This window comes from Apodemus sylvaticus, chromosome 9, assembly GCF_947179515.1.
Source record: "Apodemus sylvaticus chromosome 9, mApoSyl1.1, whole genome shotgun sequence".
Classification (NCBI taxonomy): Eukaryota; Metazoa; Chordata; class Mammalia; order Rodentia; family Muridae; genus Apodemus; species Apodemus sylvaticus.
The window spans coordinates 25,316,355-25,336,788 of record NC_067480.1 but is presented as its reverse complement, the minus strand read 5'-3'; the positions used below and the strand labels follow the sequence as shown (position 1 = coordinate 25,336,788).

At 47.0% G+C, this 20,434-nt stretch overlaps 1 pseudogene; it reads left to right on the top strand.

Annotated features, from left to right (window-relative positions):
• Window positions 1–13,668, top strand: part of LOC127692813 (40S ribosomal protein S18-like) — a 48,783-nt pseudogene extending 35,115 nt beyond the window's left edge.
• Window positions 13,669–20,434: the final 6,766 nt, after the last annotated feature.

The window sequence follows — 20,434 nt, the reverse complement described above, 5'->3', positions numbered from 1 at the left end:
ACTGGGGCTGACCCAGGCTCTCTGCCATGGGTAGGACTGCTGATCCAAGTCCCCCAGGAATGGCAGAAAAGCATGAAACAGAAGCTGTGTGAACAGCCACAGCTATGGACACCTATGGGCTGCTCTTTCTGACGGAGGGAGAGGAGATGAGAAGAGAGGAGAGGAGAGGAGAGGAGAGGAGAGGAGAGGAGAGGAGAGGAGAGGAGAGGGGAGGGGAGGGGAGGGGAGGGGAGGGGAGGGGAGGAGAGGAGAGGAGAGGGGAGGGGAGGGGGGAGGAGAGGAGAGGAGGAGAGGGGAGGGGAGGGGAGAAGAGAGGAGGGGAGAAGAGAGGAGGGGAGAAGAGAGGAGGGGAGAAAAGAGGAGGGGAGAAGAGAGGAGGGGAGAAGAGAGGAGGGGAGAAGAGAGGAGGGGAGGGAAGAGGGGGGAGGGGACAGGGCAAGAGAGAAGATGGTCGAGGAAGGGAAAAGGGAAGGGAGGGGAGTAGGGGGAGAGAATGGAAAAGGGAGGGGAGAGGAGGAGGAGGGATAGGGGAGAGGAGGGGAGGAGAGCTCTGCCCTTGTAAATTCTGCTCTGTCCATATAACAGATTGACCAATTGCATCAGCCTGCTGGGGCTGCTCATTTTCCTCTACCTTCTCTGTCTTCTGTTTCAGGCCCACCTTATCCAGGACCACAGGTGACTTTGCTCAACTTGAGTTCACCAGGCTTAGGAATTTCCTTCTTGAAACAGACTCTGGCGACAGCTCTCGCTCCTTCCAGCGTGTGACGATCCATCTTCACTGTCACCTTGACAGACTTTAGAGTCCCCAGGGAGACAAAGCCCGGAGCATGGGCACAAAGGTGTCTCCAGAGAGGCTTAACTGATGGGGGAAGACCTGCCCAGAGCACGGAGGGGGGGGGGGCTGGGGGGATGGGTGGGGGCTGGGGGTGGGGAGGTGGAGGGGGGGGAGGTGGGGGGGGGCAGGGGGCGGGGCACCATGCTCTGGGATATCGTCTCAGTTTGAACAGCATGGAAACAGGAAGAATCTGGATGGACACCTGGGCTTCTTTGCTTCCTGACCCACAGAGAGGGGAGCAAGTTCTTGCCCTTCCATGTTCCGCCCCTCCAGGACAGAATGTGGGTCTTGAGCTGTGAGCCAAAATCCATCTTTTCTTCAAGTTGATTCTTGTCCATTAATTTGGTCAGAACAATGAGAAAAATAATGAATGTCCCCAAAGTGAGCATCCAGTGATCGTCTGGTGGCTCTGTGGCTACAGTTGATAAGACAGGAAGAGGCAAGTCTTCATCAAGACACCTCAACCTGCTTTCCAACAAAGCCTTGTCTATACTCTGACCACCTACTTGCCTAGCAGACAGTGGATCAGGCTGCCTTGCAGGCTCAGCCCTTCCAAAACTGAGTGTCCAGCACCTACTTCCTTTGGGTTTTCTTTAGAACAAAGGCAATTTTCCCAATGGCTCTCTTCCCCCATTTGGATTCTCTCAGCCTTTTATAAACCAAGCAAGGCTCCCGAGCCCTGAATGGAAAGTGTTCTGTCACTGCATGTGCACGGCAGCACTCATGTGGGGCACCTGCTTTTCTGGGACAGTTGCCATTTGGAATCAGGCGACTTCCTCATTGTGTGCCTATTTCTGGACAAAGAAGAGGGGAGCTGGGCGAAAAGCTGATTGCTCCCCCACATCCTCCAGATGCCCGGCAGCCCCCAGCGAGACACCAGTTCTGGCTCAGGAAAGTTGCATGGCCACAGGGAGTAAGGGCAGTGTGGAGTGTCATTGTCTCTCCCCATCCCCACCCTCCCTTCAGCCTGACAGCATTAGCTGATCAGACTCTGAACAACAGAATGTTTGGGAGGCCTGCTTGGGCTTAGCCTCTGTCACGAGCTGGGAGGTCCAGGCTGCCTCCTCTCTTGACAATTTGGGAGCTGCAGAGAGTTCAGGTCTCCGCTGTCCATATGACTCCTAGACCAACAAAATCCTCTCTAGTAGCCCTCAAGGGCAAAAGGAAGTGGAGCATCAACCTCTGGCTACCTGGCTCATAGCAAGCCAGGAGTTCATCTGCCTGACTTTCCCCCAAGGCCCACTCTTTTAGACAACCGCCATTTACAACACCTTGTGAAACGTATGAAGAGGTAATGCTTTGAAAACAAGTAATCCAGGCAAAGTGGTACACACCTTTCTCAGCACTCAGAAGAAGTAAGAGGCAGGTGGGTCTTTGTGAATTCGAGGCTAGCCTGGTCTACATAGTGAGTTCCAGGCTAGTCAAGACTTCAGAGTGGTACTGGGACAAATATCAACATTATAATAATGATAGAGAATACCAACAACAACTACTATAGGAAGGTAGAATTAAAATGACTCCACACAAAACAAAGAGCTCAAGACCCAAGAAGGTCGTTACATTTGGCTGATCTATAGATAGAAGAAAGACAGGCTTCCTTGGTGAGGAGGAAGTGAGAGTGAAGGGTTTCCTGATGTCCTAGTTAGCTTTCTATTGCTGTGATAAACACCATGGCAGACAGCGACCTGGGGAGGAAAGGGTCTATTCCAGCTTACAGATGACAATCCACCATAAAGGGAACTCAGGGCAAGAACTCAAAGCAGGACTCAAGGCAGGAATCTGGAGGCAGGAACCGAAGCAGAGGGCATAGAGGAAGGCTTCTTATTGGCCTGCTCCTGGTTTGCTCAGCCTGCTTTTTTATACAGTCTAGGACCACCTGCTCAGAGGTGGCACCACCCATAGTGGGCTGGGCCCTTTTACATTTTTTTGATACAAAATCATTGCATGCATGCAGTTATGTGAATAACTGTTTTATGCTTATCCTATATTGTGGTGGTTTGAATAGGTTTGCCCCTGTATGTTCATGTATTTGAATGCTTGGCTCAAAGGGAGTGGTACTTTTAGGAGGTGTGGCCTTGTTGGAGTGGGTGTGGCCTTGTTGGAGTAGGTGTGGCCTTGTTGGAGTAGGTGTGCCACTGTGGAGGTGGGCTTTGAGGTCTCATACATAAGCTCAAGCTGCACCCACTATGGAATCAGAGCCTCCTCCTGGCTGCCTTTGGAAGACAGTCTCCTCCTGCCTGTGGATCAAGGTGTAGAACGCCTGCACACTGCCATACTTCTCACCATGATGATAATGGACTAAACTTCAGAAACTGTAAGCCAGCCCCAATTAAATGTTTGTTCTTAATGAGAGTTGCCTTGGTCATGGTGTCTCTTCACAGCAATGAAACCCTAAGACGTGTGTGTGTGTGTGTGTGTGTGTGTGTGTGTGTGTGTGTGTATCTCACCCATATGACATAAGTCCAATCAAGAGAAAAGATTTAGGCAAATAAGACAGTATGACAAGCAAACAAAAAGTAATCTCATACATACCATACAAACCGGTAAAAAAAGACAGGCTCCCATAGAATGCATGGCCAAGGGGGATATAGCTCACGCCCTACTCAGCATAGCAACTTTTGAGCTGGATCAGAAAAGATCAGAAGATGGGGAAGGCTTGGTCATCTGCACTAGAACCCCAGTAGATAAGGGAGACTTTCAGAAGTAGATGAGTTTGCCTTGTGGGTGATGGTGTTTTTTTGTACTGTTAAGAATTTACAGTATGAAAGAAAGATTTCCAGTAACTGAAAACACTCTAACATGGGTCTCAAACTGCAACTTGGCACCCCTTGAGACATCCACGGCCACACCTACAGTGAGTGACTATTGACCGTTTGCCTCATGCCTGGCTGTTCTCAGGTGTTCTTTCTCCTACCTCACACTTCTCAGATCCACTTGCTAGTCTCACAGCTTCAAGAGGTTGTTCAAATTCTAACAAAATAATAAACAACCTTTATTATGGGCTCATATAAATTTTACTACAACTTTACTCCCTTTCTCTTCTTGTAATTTAGCAAGACATAGAAGAGCTATGAGTGACTAAGAAGGATCCATTTGTGCTGATTGAGGAGTTGCAGAAATAGTCACATTTCAGCAGCTAGGAGCAAATGCCACTATTACTTACAAAGTTAGGAGGACAATACAGAAATATGTATTGCATCTCAAAGCAATGCAAACTATTTTATATTTGATAATAGCAGCATTTTTTTTTGAGTTTGGATGTGCACTCCTGTGGGTAACAGGCATGTGTGTATTCTTATATATCAAAGACACTCATGGCATCTGTGCAGAGAGGGAGGCTATGAGCTTCTAAGTACTGTGTGGCCAGAGCTCCAAGGTGAAATGTCCTGTCCTCAAACCCATTTAATAAAAAGCATACCTTAAACACTCCTGACAGAAAGGTTTGGGGCAATAGTTCTTTACATACTATGTTTAAATTAGCTGTGGAAAACAACCACAATAAAGAAAAAAAAAAAAAGACCAATAACAGCAAAATCCGTGCTGGCTGGGGAGTCTCTCATTGCCACAGCGGGAAGCTTTTCTATCCGAAGGCAGCGAGTTATATTCTCAGCCTCAGTCCCAGCCTCCGTCCCAGCCAAGCAAGAACCGTAAACAGCAAAGATGGAGCGAAGCCAAGCAGATGCCAATGGCTCCAGGTTCCTGGCAATCTCTGCCTGTTGTTTGTTTCCTGTCCAGATGTCATAGCCATTGGTACGTGACAATCCTACTCGACTGATGCAAAGAGCGCTTGAAGCAACACCGTCCAAAAAACAACAAACACAAACTCACTCAGGACAACGATGATAGGCCTCCAGAGGAATCAAGGACAAATTAGAACCCTGAAGTGCTTCCTAGATGGGAAGGATGGAAGGATCTCTGCTGATGGAATTAAATCCAGGATTTCACACTATAAGTATTGCCATGGTAAATTTTTAAACCATTTTTATTTATTCTCTTTCTCTCTCTCTCTCTCTCTCTCTCTCTCTCTCTGTGTGTGTGTGTGTGTGTGTGTGTGTGTTGATGGGGATCAGAAGCAGATATGGAATAGGTAGGTCTCTTGGAACTGGAGCTATAGAAGGTTGCGAGTTGCCCATGGGTACTGGGAATCGAATCTGGATCTTTGGGTCCTCTGGAAGAGCAGCTAGTGCTCTTGACCACTGAGCCATTTCTCTGGTACCATCATGCAGTTCTTTTTTTTTTTTTTTTTTTTTTTTTTTTTTTTTTTTGGATTTTTGGAGACAGGGTTTCTCTGTGTAGCCCTGGCTGTCCTGGAACTCACTCTGTAGACCAGGCTGGCCTCGAACTAAGAAATCTGCCTCTGCCTCCCAGAGTGCTGGGATTACAGGCGTGTGCCACCACCACCCGGCCCATCATGCAGTTCTTAAATGCAACCACAAAGTCCTTATGAAAGAGAGGTGGGTGGATTTAACAGATGAAGATGGTGATAGTGGCAGAAATGGGCGTGGTCGGAAGCCAAGGAGTGTCAGAACCCCTAGAAGCTGGATGAGCCAAAGAATGGATTCTTCCCTACAGGAAGAGAGGGTACAGGAGAGAGGGTAGCACTGTCTGTGCCTTGATTGTGGCCCAGTGAAATGGACTTTTGACTCTTGGCCTCCAGAGCTGTTAAGAAAATAACTTGCTATTGCTTTTTACCAGTAGGCTCGTGATTCTAACAGCCACAGGAAACAAATACAATCGACCCTCTCTGATGATTAGTCTTGACAACTCAATAGGATTTAGAATCGCCATGGAAACCAACCTCTGAATGTTTCTGTGAGAGAGTTTCTAAGTTAGGTCAATGGAGGTAGAAGGATCCTCTCTAAATGTGGGCCACACTGTTTCATAGGTTGAGGTCCCTGACTGAAGAGAGAAGGGAACAGGGCTTCAGTATTCATCTTTCTTTGATTGTGAATGGAATGGGACTAGCTGCCTCTCTTTCCTGCCATGATGCCTTGGCAGCCATAGTGGACCATAACTCTTTGAATTGTGAGCCAGAATTAACCCCTCCTTCCCTAGGTTGTTCCTGTATGCTATTTTGTCACAGCGACAGGAGAAGAAGCCAATACAGCCTTCTAGAAAATCCTGAAGATTTGAGAAAAATAAAATAAAATAAAATAAAAATAAATCTCTCTGCCTTGGACAGGAAGCAGTTTTCAGGTTATTTACCAGAGAGATTCTAATCTGGGATGTTCTCAAAGGCCTCACTGGGCCTCTAAAAAGGTCCCATCTGCTGCTGTTAGCATATCTATACTTCAACCAGGATTCACAGTCATGTTCCTTACTATAGAGATCCTCTACCAACAGTACCTTAGGAAGACCTTGTTATATCCTTTAGTTTGCCAGAAACCTTGGATGGTCCAACCAAGCAGATCTGAGGTAACACAGCTAGTGGCTGGCGGGGTTCAGGTTATGTCTAATCCAGGGATTGGATTATAACTGTATAAGACCTCTTTCCATCATATCTCTGTGTTGGCCTTCAGAAAAACAAACAGATCTGTTTAATGTTGATGTTTGAGGTTCAGAAAACAGTAAGCCAGGATATCATGGAATTCCCTGAAGTCCATGCATGAATCTGGAAGCTGGAGGTAGATGATCTGTTAGAACTGTATGCCTCATTTGTTTAAGCATCTTTGAAAAAAATGAGACAGTGCATCTAGACTAAACTCAACTGTCATCCTGACCTTCACACATCTGCTCTCTGGTATTTCCATCTCTTCTTTCCCTTACAGATATAAGAGTGTTCCTTGCAGAAAATCAGACCACCAAACCAAAGAAGGCTGCTATTAAGACTATCTTTTGATGCATTGGGTTGTCATCACCTCTCATTAGTAGCAAAACTTATGGCTTGGTCTTCCAGCTAACGCTCCCTGTCCCGGCCCTGTGCCCATCAGCAGTCCAGAGTGCATGAATCACTACATAAACAGTTCATGCCCTCATACCACTGTGAGCTAAACAAATTCTTTCCATGTGAGCCTTAGTGTTAAGAAAAAAAAAGAGAGAGATGCTCTAAAGAAAAGAAAGATCATATTGGAAAGGACTCCAGAAAGAAATAGAAAGGAAATAAGAGTTGAGTTGGCCATGTGCTAGAGGGGCCTAGCCAGACTTCCTTCCTTCATGATTTCTGCTGTAGCTGCCTCTCAGGAAGAGCAGGGCCAGTGCAGAGGCAGGAGTAGCAAAATGTGCTAGAATGTAGCCGTGGACAAAAAAGCATGAAAATGAAGTAAAAGATGCTATATGGAACAATGAACTCCTTGTGTGTAATCCTAGCTCACTAGTGGCTGAGGAAAATCAGGAGTTTAAGGCCAGCCTGAGCTACATGTTAAACTATGCACAACACTTTAGCCAGAACTACCAGTTAGGTGCCAAGGCTAGCAATAGGAAAAAAGCAGGGTTCAACTCAGAAGATGGGTGAAGGAGACATCAAGGTGGAGAGAGCTTGTCCAACTGACTTTCTTGCTGAAGGAAGGTAGGGTTGAGATTCCCCTAAACTGTCCACAGGATTCTTACTGCAACTGAGCTCAGCAGGTCCAAAGAACAAATGCACAGAGGAGCCTGACTCAGCTTTTGTCGGAGGCAATCTGCCAGGGCAAGGAAGAACTCCTCTTTATTCCCTTTTAAATTGATAGTCCTCTCTTCCATCCCTTCCTCCTAGCATCTAACTTTCTATTTCCTGAGGTGTCAAGTGTGTCTTGAGTGGCTGCAAAGCCAGAGCAATATGTTCTGGGAACCCTGAGTAGGACTGTGGCCCAGGAATTAAACTTTTGGGAAGTCATAGCTAATCCCTGATTTCTCAAGTCTCCAGGATCTGAGCTTGCCTATCTCTGGACCTTCCTGCCTCAGCTCAACCCTGCCTTCTTTCTCCCCCCACCAAGAGGAACAGAAGCTAGCTCCACCCTTCTGGGCTCCCAGACTGGCACTCTATATGTAATCCAGTCTCACAGAGGAGTTGCTTAACAGTTAGCATTTTATTCCCTTTCAGGTTTGTGACTGAGCCACAGACAGTCATTACAGTCCAGTGAGTTGTTTAGCAGAGGCTTTTCTTTGAGAATGTTACATTTGCAGCCACTCAAATAGTCATTAGAAATGTGAAGAAATGCCATCTTGATATATAGAAGAATCATGATGACTAGCCTAGATAATACGTCCCCACCACCACCCCAAATACCAAATACCTGTCCACAGGGATCTAGGATGAGCATTTTGGGAGATACAGACTCTTTACACATGCAATAAGTTGAGATAAGGTCATCCTGGATCTAAGCGGGAATATAAACCCAATCCCCTCATCATATAACTAGAACCCCTAGCTCCAGCAACCCCAAAAGGCAGACCCAGCCACCCATTTCTAATATAATAATTAGACAAATCATTTTGTAAAATACAGAGGGTGATGTGTTCTATGTTATTGTAGTATAAATTAAATTGGGGCGTCTACAGTACCTTAGATCACTGAGTTCGCAAATAAAAGACACAAAAGCTTTATATTTATAATAAGCCTTAAAGCATTAGAGCTGACCAAGTATCAACCCTCTGTGCTATTTTGTCTACTTCTCTGTCAATAACTCCATGAGATAACTTGCCAAGTTCTGCCTGGGCTGCTCTTACTCCAACTGGCCAATGTTCTCACAATTTACCTATCCTGTGGTGTCTTGTTCTCTCCTCCTCTCTCCTCCCTCCTGGTCTCTGCCTCAGAACCCAAGCCTGTGAACTGAAGCCCCGCCTACAGAAGCCCCGCCCACCGAAGCTTTGCCTACCTCTCTTTTGCCCAGCTGCAGGCTGTAGGCATCTTTATCCAACCGATAGTTTTAAATTAAGAAACAAGAAGGCTACACAGCATCATTTGGTGTACATGAGGATCTCTTCACCCCTGGGGGCAACCAGAACTTGGGGGCCAGTATTTAGCATCACCACACATAAACAGACCAAACCCCAACAAATGTGGCCACATTAGGAAGAGTAGATGAAGGGGCACAGGGATCCCTAAGGCTGCCTTTGGAATACTGGCGTAAGCTTTAGATTTAAGTAAATAAAGGACTGCAGTGTGTGGGAGCAGAGGAAGGCTGCCTGAAGAAGCCGTTCTGTATTAGCTATGGTCTGCTCACTTCCTCAATGCTGGTTCCACAGTGTGGTCCAAAGACAATCTTCTAAGCAGCATCATTTGAGGGGCCAGTGTTGCTCTCGGGAGACGATCTCTCTATGCCTTGGTACAGTCCACTCATTGTAATTATCTAGGCTGTAGTGGTCTGTGCTGTGAGGTTCTGCTGTCTCTGAATCCATGGCGACTAGAGGAAGGGTTAAGAACAAGGACTTAACCTCTCTAGCGTCCACCAAAGTAAACAAAATAGACACAAAATGAAGGCAGAGATGCCAGTATTAGATTTCCAAGGTAACGTAAAGAGACAGAAGGCATAAAGAGATCAGCATCTGCCCTTCTGATCTGATGAGATGATGAAAATGTTTTTATTAGCACACAGAGAAGGGCAGCCTCTCTCCTGTGGGAAATTGAACAGTCTGCAGGGAGGTGGGGGTGGGGGGTGGAGAAAGCTAGCTGGGAACCTTTATGAGGGATGGGCTGAGGATCTTAGGAATGAGGAAATTGTTGTATCGTTCCTTCCTGAAACTGTCATAAATGAGACAGACTATTCTAGGAAGTAAGCTGTCCCATCACACTATCCTTTCTAGCTGATTGATAAAGGTTGATTAAGGTCATCTGTAATCCATTGGAATCCTGTTTTACAACCAAGACACTCTATCAGCCAACTTGTGGGTCAAGGTGGGAGCCAAGGCTTTTTAACAAAAGCTGTTTCCAAACACCTGTTTCATCAGGACACCTGAAGACAGGCACATACAGAGAGAACACACTGTGACAATAGAAACAAAGAGAGTGTCGTAGTTCCAATGTGCTTGGCCCATGGAGTGGTAGTGCTATTTGGAAGTGTGGTCTTGCTAGAGTAGTTGTGTCACTATGGGAGTGGGCTTTAAGACCCTCATCCTAGCTACCTGGAAGTCAGTCTTCCACTAGCAGCCTTCAGATGAAGATGTAGAACTCTCAGCTCTGTCTGTACCATGTCCGCCTGGACACTGCCATGCTCCTGCCTTGTTAATAATGGACTGAACCTCTGAACCTGTAAGCCAGCCCCAGTTAAATGTTGTCCTTTATAAGAGTTGCATTGGTCATGGTGTCTGTTCACAGCAGTAAAACCCTAACTGAGACAGAGAGGCATGAAACAGCCACAGGTTAAAAAAAAAAAAAAAAAAGAATTCCACAGATCTCTGAAGCCACCAGAGGCTGCTCTGCCCAGAGCTAAGTTTCCTGTGGGCTTTCAGAAGGAACCCGGCTGTCTGAGAGCTTGACCTTGGACTTCTGGCTTCCACAGAAGGGAGAGGGAAACTGTCGTCTAAAAGGAGCTGGTGACACTGCCGCAATAAGGCTCATTAAGGAAAAAAACATTTCCTCCTAGGTAAGAGGATGAAATCAACGGCTTGGGTACAGATCTAACAGTCCCGTTAAACTGAAGAATGACCTGCCTTAGGGGTCCTCCCTAGACAGGCAGAATCACCTTAGGCCATGTTGAAGAGATAAGCAGAATAATCATCCCTTTGATGAGATAATGTCCTTTTCTTTCCCAGAATTCCTGCCCCCAGCAAGTAGCTTGCAGAACAGCAGTCATGGGGCTTCTAAATGGCCAATTTTCTACTTTATTTTCCTTATTTATTATTATATGTAAGTATACTGTAGCTGTCTTCAGACACTCCAAAAGAGGGAGTCAGATCTCATTACCGATGGTTGTGAGCCACCATGTGGTTGCTGGGATTTGAACTCAGGACCTTCGGCAGAGCAGTCAGTGCTCTCAACCACTGAGCCATCTCTCCAGCTCTCTATCTTTTTTCTAATCATATATTTTCAGGTGCTTTGGGCTCCATTCTTTCTCTACAACTCCCCTCCCTGCCATACAGCTGCCTGCCTCCATGAACCTGACCTCCATGCTGGCTAAAATGGCTCAGTCTTTTCCTTCTCCGTTCTCCTCTCCTGGCACCTGCTGGGGTTTACAGCTTGCTGAGCTTGCTGTTTTGATCTTCAAACTCTAATGAAACTTTCCTTGTGCTTCCATTTGAGTCTATTATTAAATTCTTTTATTATTGAGACCTAGAATCCCAAGAAGGGATCCTTGTTTCTTATATCACTTATATCACTGGGTTCTTGGCTATGAGCTACAGCAGCCATGGGCACTGATGATGGTGTGATTTAGTGCCTCTGAGACCAGCACAGAGCTGATGGCTCACCATGAAGACCAAAGTTACATTGAAGGCGATCTCAGAATACAGCCTGAATCTCCTGACAGCATCTCACAAGGATGATGTCCCAAGAACCTTCTGTCTGGCATAAGAAATAGCAAGGATCTTAGTGACAGGATTACAGTATGGTAGAAATTCTTGGCTTGTTACAATAGAAAATGCATGTGGTAGTTTGAATGTCTAGCTTTTTCTGAAGCTAGAACACCCCAGTCCCCATCTACTGACTTGGAAAGCAATGAAAGATACTTCCTAGGGCTGGAGTGTAGCTCAATGGATACAGTGCTTGCCTAGCAGATACCCATTCCTGTGTTCAGTCTCCTTGGCTACATAGAGAGCTTAAAGCCAGCCTAGACTACATGAGACCCTGTCTTCAGTATTAACAATAGTAACAATAATGACAAAAGTAGTTTGCCTGGCCATCCGACACTTTTTCCTAAGTCACAGCTTAGATGTGTTTTTCTGTTGGATGCAAGGATTTTATAAAAAAAGAGAGCCAGGTTATGTTTTATAGAGCATGGTATGGTGAGGTGGAAGGGATGCCTCGTGGGCCCATGGTGAGGCAACCCTTTCCCCTGAGGAGCCAGACATACAACGGGTATAGAAAGAGTTTACTTAGGGCATGGGAAGGGGAGTTGAGAAGGGAATAGAGTCGGAGAAAGACACACACACACACACACACACACACACACACACACACAGAGAGAGAGAGAGAGAGAGAGAGAGAGAGAGAGAGACGGGCCAAACAGCCCCCTTTATAGGAAGTCAGGCCTACCTGGCTATTGGCAGGTAACTGTTGGATTGAGCTAGGAGGAATGCCAACAGAAGGGAAGGTGGTGCCACACCCCTCTGATAAGTTATCTCTCCGCCACCAGTGAGACAGTTTGAACCAGATGTGATCATATTATAGGCAGGTTTATTGGGAAGCTGGTTCTGAGGGGTCAAGGTCACTGGTCCCAAGGCCTGAGGCCAGGGATGTCACCTTGGAGAAGGGGGAAGAGAGGAAGAGAGGCAGAGCAAGCAGGGAGAGGAGAGAGAGACAGACACCGAGAGAGGAAGAGGAGGAGGAAGAGGAAGAGGAGGAGGCTCTAGAGGAAGAGCAGCCTGGGCTGGAAAGTTTAGGGTTGGAGGGCAGGGTGTGCCAGATAGGGACTGAGGTATGCAGGTCTGCTTTGGTATGTAAAATATGCACCCCAGTCCCTTGTCTGGGGGTCTGAAACTAAACACGCTTTCCCAACTCTCTCACTTCTGGCTCTCATAAACCATTTATCTCCACGGGAATGGCGCAGTGAGACGTGTGTACATTGTTACTCCAGCTGTACATGGGAGAGGGCGGACATTCGAGCAGCCAGGAGTCTTCAAACCCCAGAAGCTAATGACATTGTTCCTTTTCAGTCTTTGGTTAAGAGCTGATAATGAGCTAGCAGTTTGTTTTAAGATGTATCTTTAATTTTAATTTTATGTGTATGTGTGTGACTGCGTGGATATATGTGCACATATGTATCAAAGTGACAGATGGTTATGAGCTGCCAAGTGGGTGCTGGGAAACGAACCTAGGTCCTCTGGAAGAGGAACCAGTGTCATCTTAACCACCGTACCATCTCTCCAGGCCCCTTAGTTTATTGTTTTCTTCTTCAAATGGATACAAGGAAGGTTTGCTTTGTCTCTTCTCTTTCCTCCAGTGTGTGAGCTACTTTTTCCTTCCTTCCTTCTTGTCTTTGTTTCTCTGTGTGTCTCTGTGTCTCTCTCTCTGTCTCTGTCTTTCTGTTTCTCTGTCACTCTGTCTCTCAGTCTCTCTCTCTTCCTGCCCCCCCGCCCCCCCTCCCCCCCGCCCCGTGCATTCCTGGCTCTTCTGGAACTCACTTCATAGACCCCGGCTAGCCTTGAACTCAGAAATCTGCCTCCTTCAGCCACTCACTAGGATTAAAGGCGTGTATCACCGTGCCCAGCATTTGTATGTGTGTACTTTCCATTTCATTAAAAAGCACTGCTGCGCCGCCACAGGAGGCCTTCGCGCTGCCGCTGGTGCCGCTGCCATGTTCTCTACTGATCCCTGAGAAGTTAGTTCCAGCACATTTTGCGAGTACTCAACACCAACATCGATGGGCGACGGAAAATAGCCTTCGCCATCACTGCCATTTAGGGTGTGGGGCGGAGATATGCTCACCGCGGTGTTGAGGAAAACAGACCTTGACCTCACCAAGAGGGCTGGAGAACTCACACGGAGGATGAGGTGGATCGTGTGATCACCATCATGCAGAACCCACGACAGTACAAGGTCCCAGACTGGTTCTTGAACAGACGGAAGGATGGGAAGGATTGGAAGTACAGCCAGGTTCCGGCCAATGGTCTACACAACAAGCTGCCTGTGAAGATCTAGAGCGGCTGAAGAAAATTCAAGCCCACAGGGGGCTGCGCCACTTTTGAGGCTTTCGTGTCCGCGGTCAGCACACCAAGACCACTGGCCGCACCGGACTGTGGGTGTATCCATGAAAAAATGAATCTCTGGGCCTTTGCTGTTAGTTAATAGTTTATATACCAATTTGAAAAATAAAATAAATAAATAAATAGATAGATAGATAGATAGATAAATAAGCACCAGCCGCTTGACTTCCCTTTGTCTATGCAGAGCTCTGACCCTCCGTGTAATGCCCCAAGATCAGCAGATTCAAAGTTCCGTGTGCTTCTATCTTGCTAGTGATTTGATGACTTCAGTTTCCAAAGCAAATACTGCTAAAACTAAGTGTACGCCACTCCACCCGGGACCCAGGAAAGCTGTCATCGCTTCTTTCGGCCCCAGTGACAAGTGTACTGAGTTAAAGCCTTCCACCCACCCCTCAATACAAAAAAGTTTCAAGATTCCTTTTGAACCAGGGTTCATTGAGGCCGTCCACTCTGCTGAGGAGGATTAGTGGGGGGACAAAGCTCCTGGGGAGCTTTTGAAGCTCTATTCAAATGACACAAAGCCCCTGGCATTTGCTCCTTCCCCCAGAGTCTAAATCTGAACGTCTTCCTTGAGTGGTCAGCTCTGGACTTTCTCAGTGGGAGGCTGACTCACAGGTTCCTGGAGCTTCTGCGCAGGGGAGGCGGGGCTGCGGTGAATGACAGAGCCGGGAGAGTGAGCGGTGGACTTCCGGTCTCACAGACCTTAGAGTATAATTAGGTAATATTTTTTGATTGATCGCCACTGGACCATGACTTCATTTTGCATATTTGCTAATTGGCCCATTCCCTGGCCGGTTCCTCGGGATACACACCACTTCCGAGACTGCAGAATTTCCCCCCAAAGTCCCTGGAGGAATGCTGGTTCCTGAAGATTCTTCCAGGGCCAACAGGAGTCTAGGGTCAAGCTGGAAAAGCCCTATCTGCATTCCACTGGGGATTTGCAAAGGCCCCTGAACCCGACTATAAACAAAGGCCTCTAACTCTGTTGATATGCTAATAGAGAACTTCAAAAAAGCCTGACCACAGGACTCCAAGCCTGCCTCCTCTTTAAATGCAGTCCTAATACCAATTAACATCCCAGAAAAACACTGGTTGCGGCCTCGGCCGAGCTCAAGATTTACGTTTGAATAGCCGCTCGGAAACAGGAGCCCCCAAAGGCAAAACAGGGAAAGTGTTGGACTTTGCCTTCTGAAGGAAAAACTGCTTGTACCCACTGGGTTAAGACTAGAGTAGGTTGGGAATAAGACCTGCGCCCGCCCGTGCCTGGCTCTGTCTGCTCGTGTCTGCCCGGAGTCTGCAGGTGCAAGTGTCCACACCCTCCCTTCACAGCGGCCTACAGACCGAGCGACGAACTCTAGATAAAGAGGATGCTCCTCTCGTGACAGCTTTCCAGGCAGCAGTGCTCGAGGCTAACCAGCACCCTGTCTCTGGGGTCTGCCTCTGTCTTAGCTTTCCTCGCCTCCCTGAGTTCAGATTCCCACATTCACCTCCAAACCATGGAACTTACACTTGATGGATCGGGTGCAGTAGACCGTGCACTTCCCACAGGTAACGTCATCTGCAAGCCCTGGTGGACTCTAACCAGCCCCAAAGACTGCTTACCGGAGAGCCAGCAACTGGATGGGAATCCCAGGAGGCCCTTGTATGGGGTCACCCTGCTGAGGCTGTGTGCACTTAAGAGAGGCTGAAATCTTGGACTGGACCCACACTGTGCTCTTTCGTTTAGTCTGGCTTTCCCTGTAGGTTTCTAACATCATTGCTGGGATCCCATTCAAGAGTCTAGATTTTAGGATTTTAGGACCCTCCTCCTGGGCAGTTCCTTTCTCCAGGTGCAGGGCCGGGCCAGGGCCTGTGGGAGTAACTGCTGTTGACTTCTGACCTCTACTCAGCATCCAAATACAGATGAAGAAGCTTATCTGAAACTTATCAGCCTCCAAATACATAGATGTTCAGGCTGTTGGCATTTCGTCTAGGCTCCGCCCCTCAGTTACCGGGCAACAGTCAGGTGTGCCTGACTCATTATAAAAAGGGCTGCTTGCCCCTCCTCGCTCTTCTCTCCTCTTGTTCTTGCCCCCTTACCCTCTTCCCCCCTCTCCCCATTCCCCTGCCCCCCTTTCTCCACGTGCTCACGGCCGGCCTCTAAACTCTATTCTATACCGTACCATTGTGTAGCTGGTACCACAGGGGTAAGGGGCGCCTAGCATGGGCCCGCAGAGGCACCCCCCTTCTTTCATACCATACAGAGCCTCCACCAAACATATGCCTGCCTTCTTTTCTTTTTATTAAACATAGCACAGGCTCTGTATAAGCTGGTTCTCAAGAGCTGAAGAGTTGACTCAGTAGTGGCTAAGAGCACTTGCTTGTCCTGTAGAAGACCTGGGTTTGGGGGCCTGCATCCCTGCGGCAGCTCAGAACCATCTATAACTCCAGTTCTAAGGGATCTGATACTCTTTTCTGACCCCCGTGGGCACCAGCACATACACAGTGCACAGATATGTGTGTAGGCAAAACCACTCACATTTAAAATAAAATCAGAGCCGGGCGGTGCTGGCGCACACCTGTAATCCCAGCACTTTGGGAAGCAGAGGCAGGCGGATTTCTGAGTTCGAGGCCAGCCTGGTCTACAGAGTGAGTTCCAGGACAGTCAGGGCTATACAGAGAAACCCTTGTTTTGAAAAGACCAAATCCAAAAAACCAAAAAACAAAATAACAAATAAAATCAGTAAGTCTGGGGGAACGTGAGAGCTCCAGGACCTTATTCAGAAGGAACTTGTTCATGCCACCAAGAAGGTGAACCTAACTTCTTGTCATGGACTATACACACCCTTTATTTAGTCAGAGCTCACTCATAAGTTAAACTATAGGTTCAAGTCTATTGGGTGATTGTGATGTTAAGAAACTCGTTGCTAGCTGGGCAGTGGTGGTGCACGCCTGTAATCCAGCACTCTGGGAGGCAGAGGCAGACAGATTTCTGAGTTCAGTGCCAGCCTGGTCTACAGAGTGAGTTCCAGGACAGCCAGGGCTACACAGAGAAACCCTGTCTCGAAAAACCAAAAACCCAACCCCCCCCCCCAAAAAAAAAAGAAAGAAAGAAATTCATTGCTAAATGTGGGCACTTGGTTCCTAATAAAGGACCAATTGCTTTTATTCTCTTTGAAGGATCCCCTCCCCCAACCATCATAGTTAACTTCAGCTGTCTACTTAACATAACTCAAAAACTCCGGTGAAGAAGGAACCTCACCTGAGGAGTTATCTATGGGATCAGTCTCTTGTTGTCTCTTAGATTACAGGTGTCTCTTAGTTGCTAATTGATAGCACAGGCTCAGCCCATTGCATGCGGTGCTATCTATAGGCTAGTAGGCCTGGGCTATCTAAGAAAGGTTGCTAAGCAAGCCACCTCGCTCAGTAAGCCAGTACACAGAGCTCTTTGCTTCAGCCCCTGCCTTAGCTTCCCTTTAACCCTTTCCTCCCCTAGTTATCTTTAATCAGTGTCCTATCACGGCAACAGAGAAGCAGACTTCTAGAACCCCACCTTCAGCCAATTCAGATCTATCACCAGGAATATCAGAACACTCTCAGCCTTGAGCGAAACTGGTCATCAAATCCCATCACCTTTTTTCCTCTAGACTTAATGTCGTTTATTGTTCATTTTAGTTGAGAAGTCACCAAAAGTGAGTCAGTGTGTATGTAATTTCCGTATCTTAAATTATTTTATGTATACATAACTGCGCAATTCATAGGTGTTGCATACATTTCTAGAATGGTATAACTGTCACCACAATTTGGTGAGTCTTCCCAGGGTTGGGATGTAGCACAGGCTTAGCAGGAAGGCCTGGGTTCAACCTTACCACCAAAGGAATGTTTCCATCACTCAGGAGAGATTCCTGCTGCTACCTTTCAACCGATCCGTATTTGAACTCAGTGCTTCGAGGTCCCAGTATCTTTGTGTCTTTGTGTCTTAGCGTAGAGTTTATGGATTCTTTTGCTTTACTCTCCTCCCCAGGCTGCTGTCTGTTGTGAGGATGGACTAGACTGTGAAAACACATTCTGAATACGGACAGCTCAGCCTGGGACAGAGCTGTTAGGAGTCTAGAGGAAGCTGAAGAAACCAAGGTGTATGCTTCCTCTAGAGCGCCTTAAAATAGAGTCTCATAGGGAAGACCTAAGGAGTCTAAGCGTGTAATGTGAAAGCTGCTTTGAAAAGTAGCATCCTTAGTCCAGCACTGGGGAGGCAGAGGTAATTAATTTTCTGAGTTCAAGGCCAGCCACTTGTACACATAGAAATCTTGTCTTGAAAAACGGGCTGGCGGTGTATTAATGGAAGGCAACTGGCATGAAGCTTCAGATCAAAAAAAAAAAAAAAAAAGACATGGGCAGTTCTGGAAAAAGTCCTGAATATATAGGAATACGGAGAGTCCAGGACACTGGGGTATAGGGTTGGTTGGCAGGGAGTCTACTTAACAGCCTCTCTAGTTTCTCCTGTCCTTACTCCTAGAGCCTCTACCCAGTGCCAATGTAAAACCCCAAAAAACCGAGGGTGCCCCAGCACCCCATGCCTCGGAAGGCGACACCCAAATCACTCGCGAGAAACAGTCTCGATGCAATAACATGAGGATTTCTTTATTCCAGAATTCTGGGTTCCACAGCCGTACACCGCACAGGAGTAGAGGACTGTGGACTCCGAGTGCCGAATTGCGACAGCTTTTATAAGTTTACAACAAAGCCCGCGAATCACAAACCAATCATTTCTTAGCATGGAGAGCCCGCGAAATGCGAGCCAATTGATTTGTACCGCTCCATAGTTTTTAGGCCAATCAGTTTAAATTATTGGAGCCCGAGCTCAGTTAGTTTCCTATTTTCTTGGATTTCTATAGCTGCATGAACTCCTGAATAGGAGTAAAGGCATAAGCAGTTTACAGAAGCAAGATAAGTTTAGCTCATTTCCTGTCACCTATTCAAGGCCTTTCTGCCTAGCTCTTTTTTTTTTTTTTTTTGATTTGGTGAGACAGGGTTTCTCTATATAGCCTGACTGTCCTGGAACTCACTCTGTAGACCAGGCTGGCCTCGAACTCAGAAATCCGCCTGCCTCTGCCTCCCAAGTGCTGGGATTACAGGCCTGCGCCACTACTGCCCAGCTTTCTGCCTAGCTCTTAAAGGGCGGGCTCTGGACCTAGTTTCTAACAAAGAGCACAAAGAGCGGGGGCTCTGGAATGTGAAGTATTTGGGGCTCCTTAGAAGGCTGGAGTTAGGCTGTATTTTCTATTCTTTCACCAAGACATGGATATGGGGCCATTGTCATTCCCATCTACCCGTGGGTAGGAACATCCCCACCCGTTTTCAAGTTGTATAACAAGCAAGTTCAACAAGCCATAGGGAGCAAGCCAATAAGCAGCATTCCTCCAGGGCTTCTGCATCACTCCCTGTCTCTGGCTTCTGAAGAACCAGCCTTCCTCCATCTTGGGCTTAAAAGTCATCTTATAGTAAAAAGGAATTAGGTTCATTCCTGGTTATGCTTAAACCTCTGTTTCTTAAGGACCTTAACTACAAATGGTTTTATACTGTCTGTCCCAGGAATGGCAACCATGTCTTTGTTTTTAAAAAGTTAATAACCATCTTCAACCCTACCTTTGTTTCAAAAGGTCATAAGACCGCCGCTGACTACTACTGTGGTTTTTTGTTTGTTTGTTTGTTTGTTTGTTTTTTGTTTTTTTGTTTTGTTTTGTTTTGTTTTTTCGATACAAGGTTTCTCTGTGTAGCCCTGGCTGTCCTGGAACTGACTCTGAAGACCAGGCTGGCCTCAAACTCAGAAATCCACCTGCCTCTGCCTCCCAAGTGCTGGGTGGGATTAAAGGTGTGCTCCACCACCGCCCATCAAAGATTTAATTATTTTATATATATGAGTACATTGTAGCTGTTTTCAGACACACCAGGAGAGGGAGTCAGATTCCATTACGGATGGTTGTGAGCCATCATGTGGTTGCTGGGATTTGAACTCAGGACCTCTGGAAGAGCAGTCAGTGCTCTTAATCTCTGAGCCATCTCTCCAGCCATCGCTGACTACTGAGTTAACGACTACCTGTTGTTATGACTGCTTTATTGCACCTATGCCCACCTTTGCAACCATGTCTTGGTTTCAGGAGGTCCTTAGGATTAACTTGTTATCATGTTCTGCTCCTGTGACTCTGCCTAGTTTGCCTGCCAAATGCCCCATTTGAAAACTCCCTACCTCTGAGCTATAAAAGCCTTGTCTTCTTCGAATCCAGTGCTGACCTCTCTCGAATGCTACCTTAGGGGAGCAGTCAATGTCCACAAATACAAAAGCTTGCTCTAATCAATCACTTGCTAATTAATTACTAATTAATTGTTAACTGATTGATTAATTAACTTGGTCATGGTGATTTGGGCCAGTTGTCCTTCTCCTCCCATGGAATGACTAGTTCCTGCCTTGAGTTCCTGCCCTGGCTTCCCTTCACAATGGACTGTAAACCACAATGTGGGAAGCCATCCTGAGCTATTCGGACTATTGCTTACTCATGGCCCTAAGGTGGTGGCTGCTAAAATATAAGAACAATTAACTAGAGCCTCTTCCGTGGACATTGGTTTAGCCATTGTCTCGAGATAACTGCAGAATGGTCCTGCCTGCATCATCACCTGCTGACTCCGGTAATTGCGGTGGAAGGAAGTCCTGAGATAACTGCGGCAGGCTCCGGCCTGTGCAAACACCTGTAGTCTCCACCGGAGGACCCTTATCTCTTCCTGCCCTTTCTTCCTTTGCCCCTACCTTGGGGTACGCCCCTCCTGAAGGCCTTATAACCTGTGTAC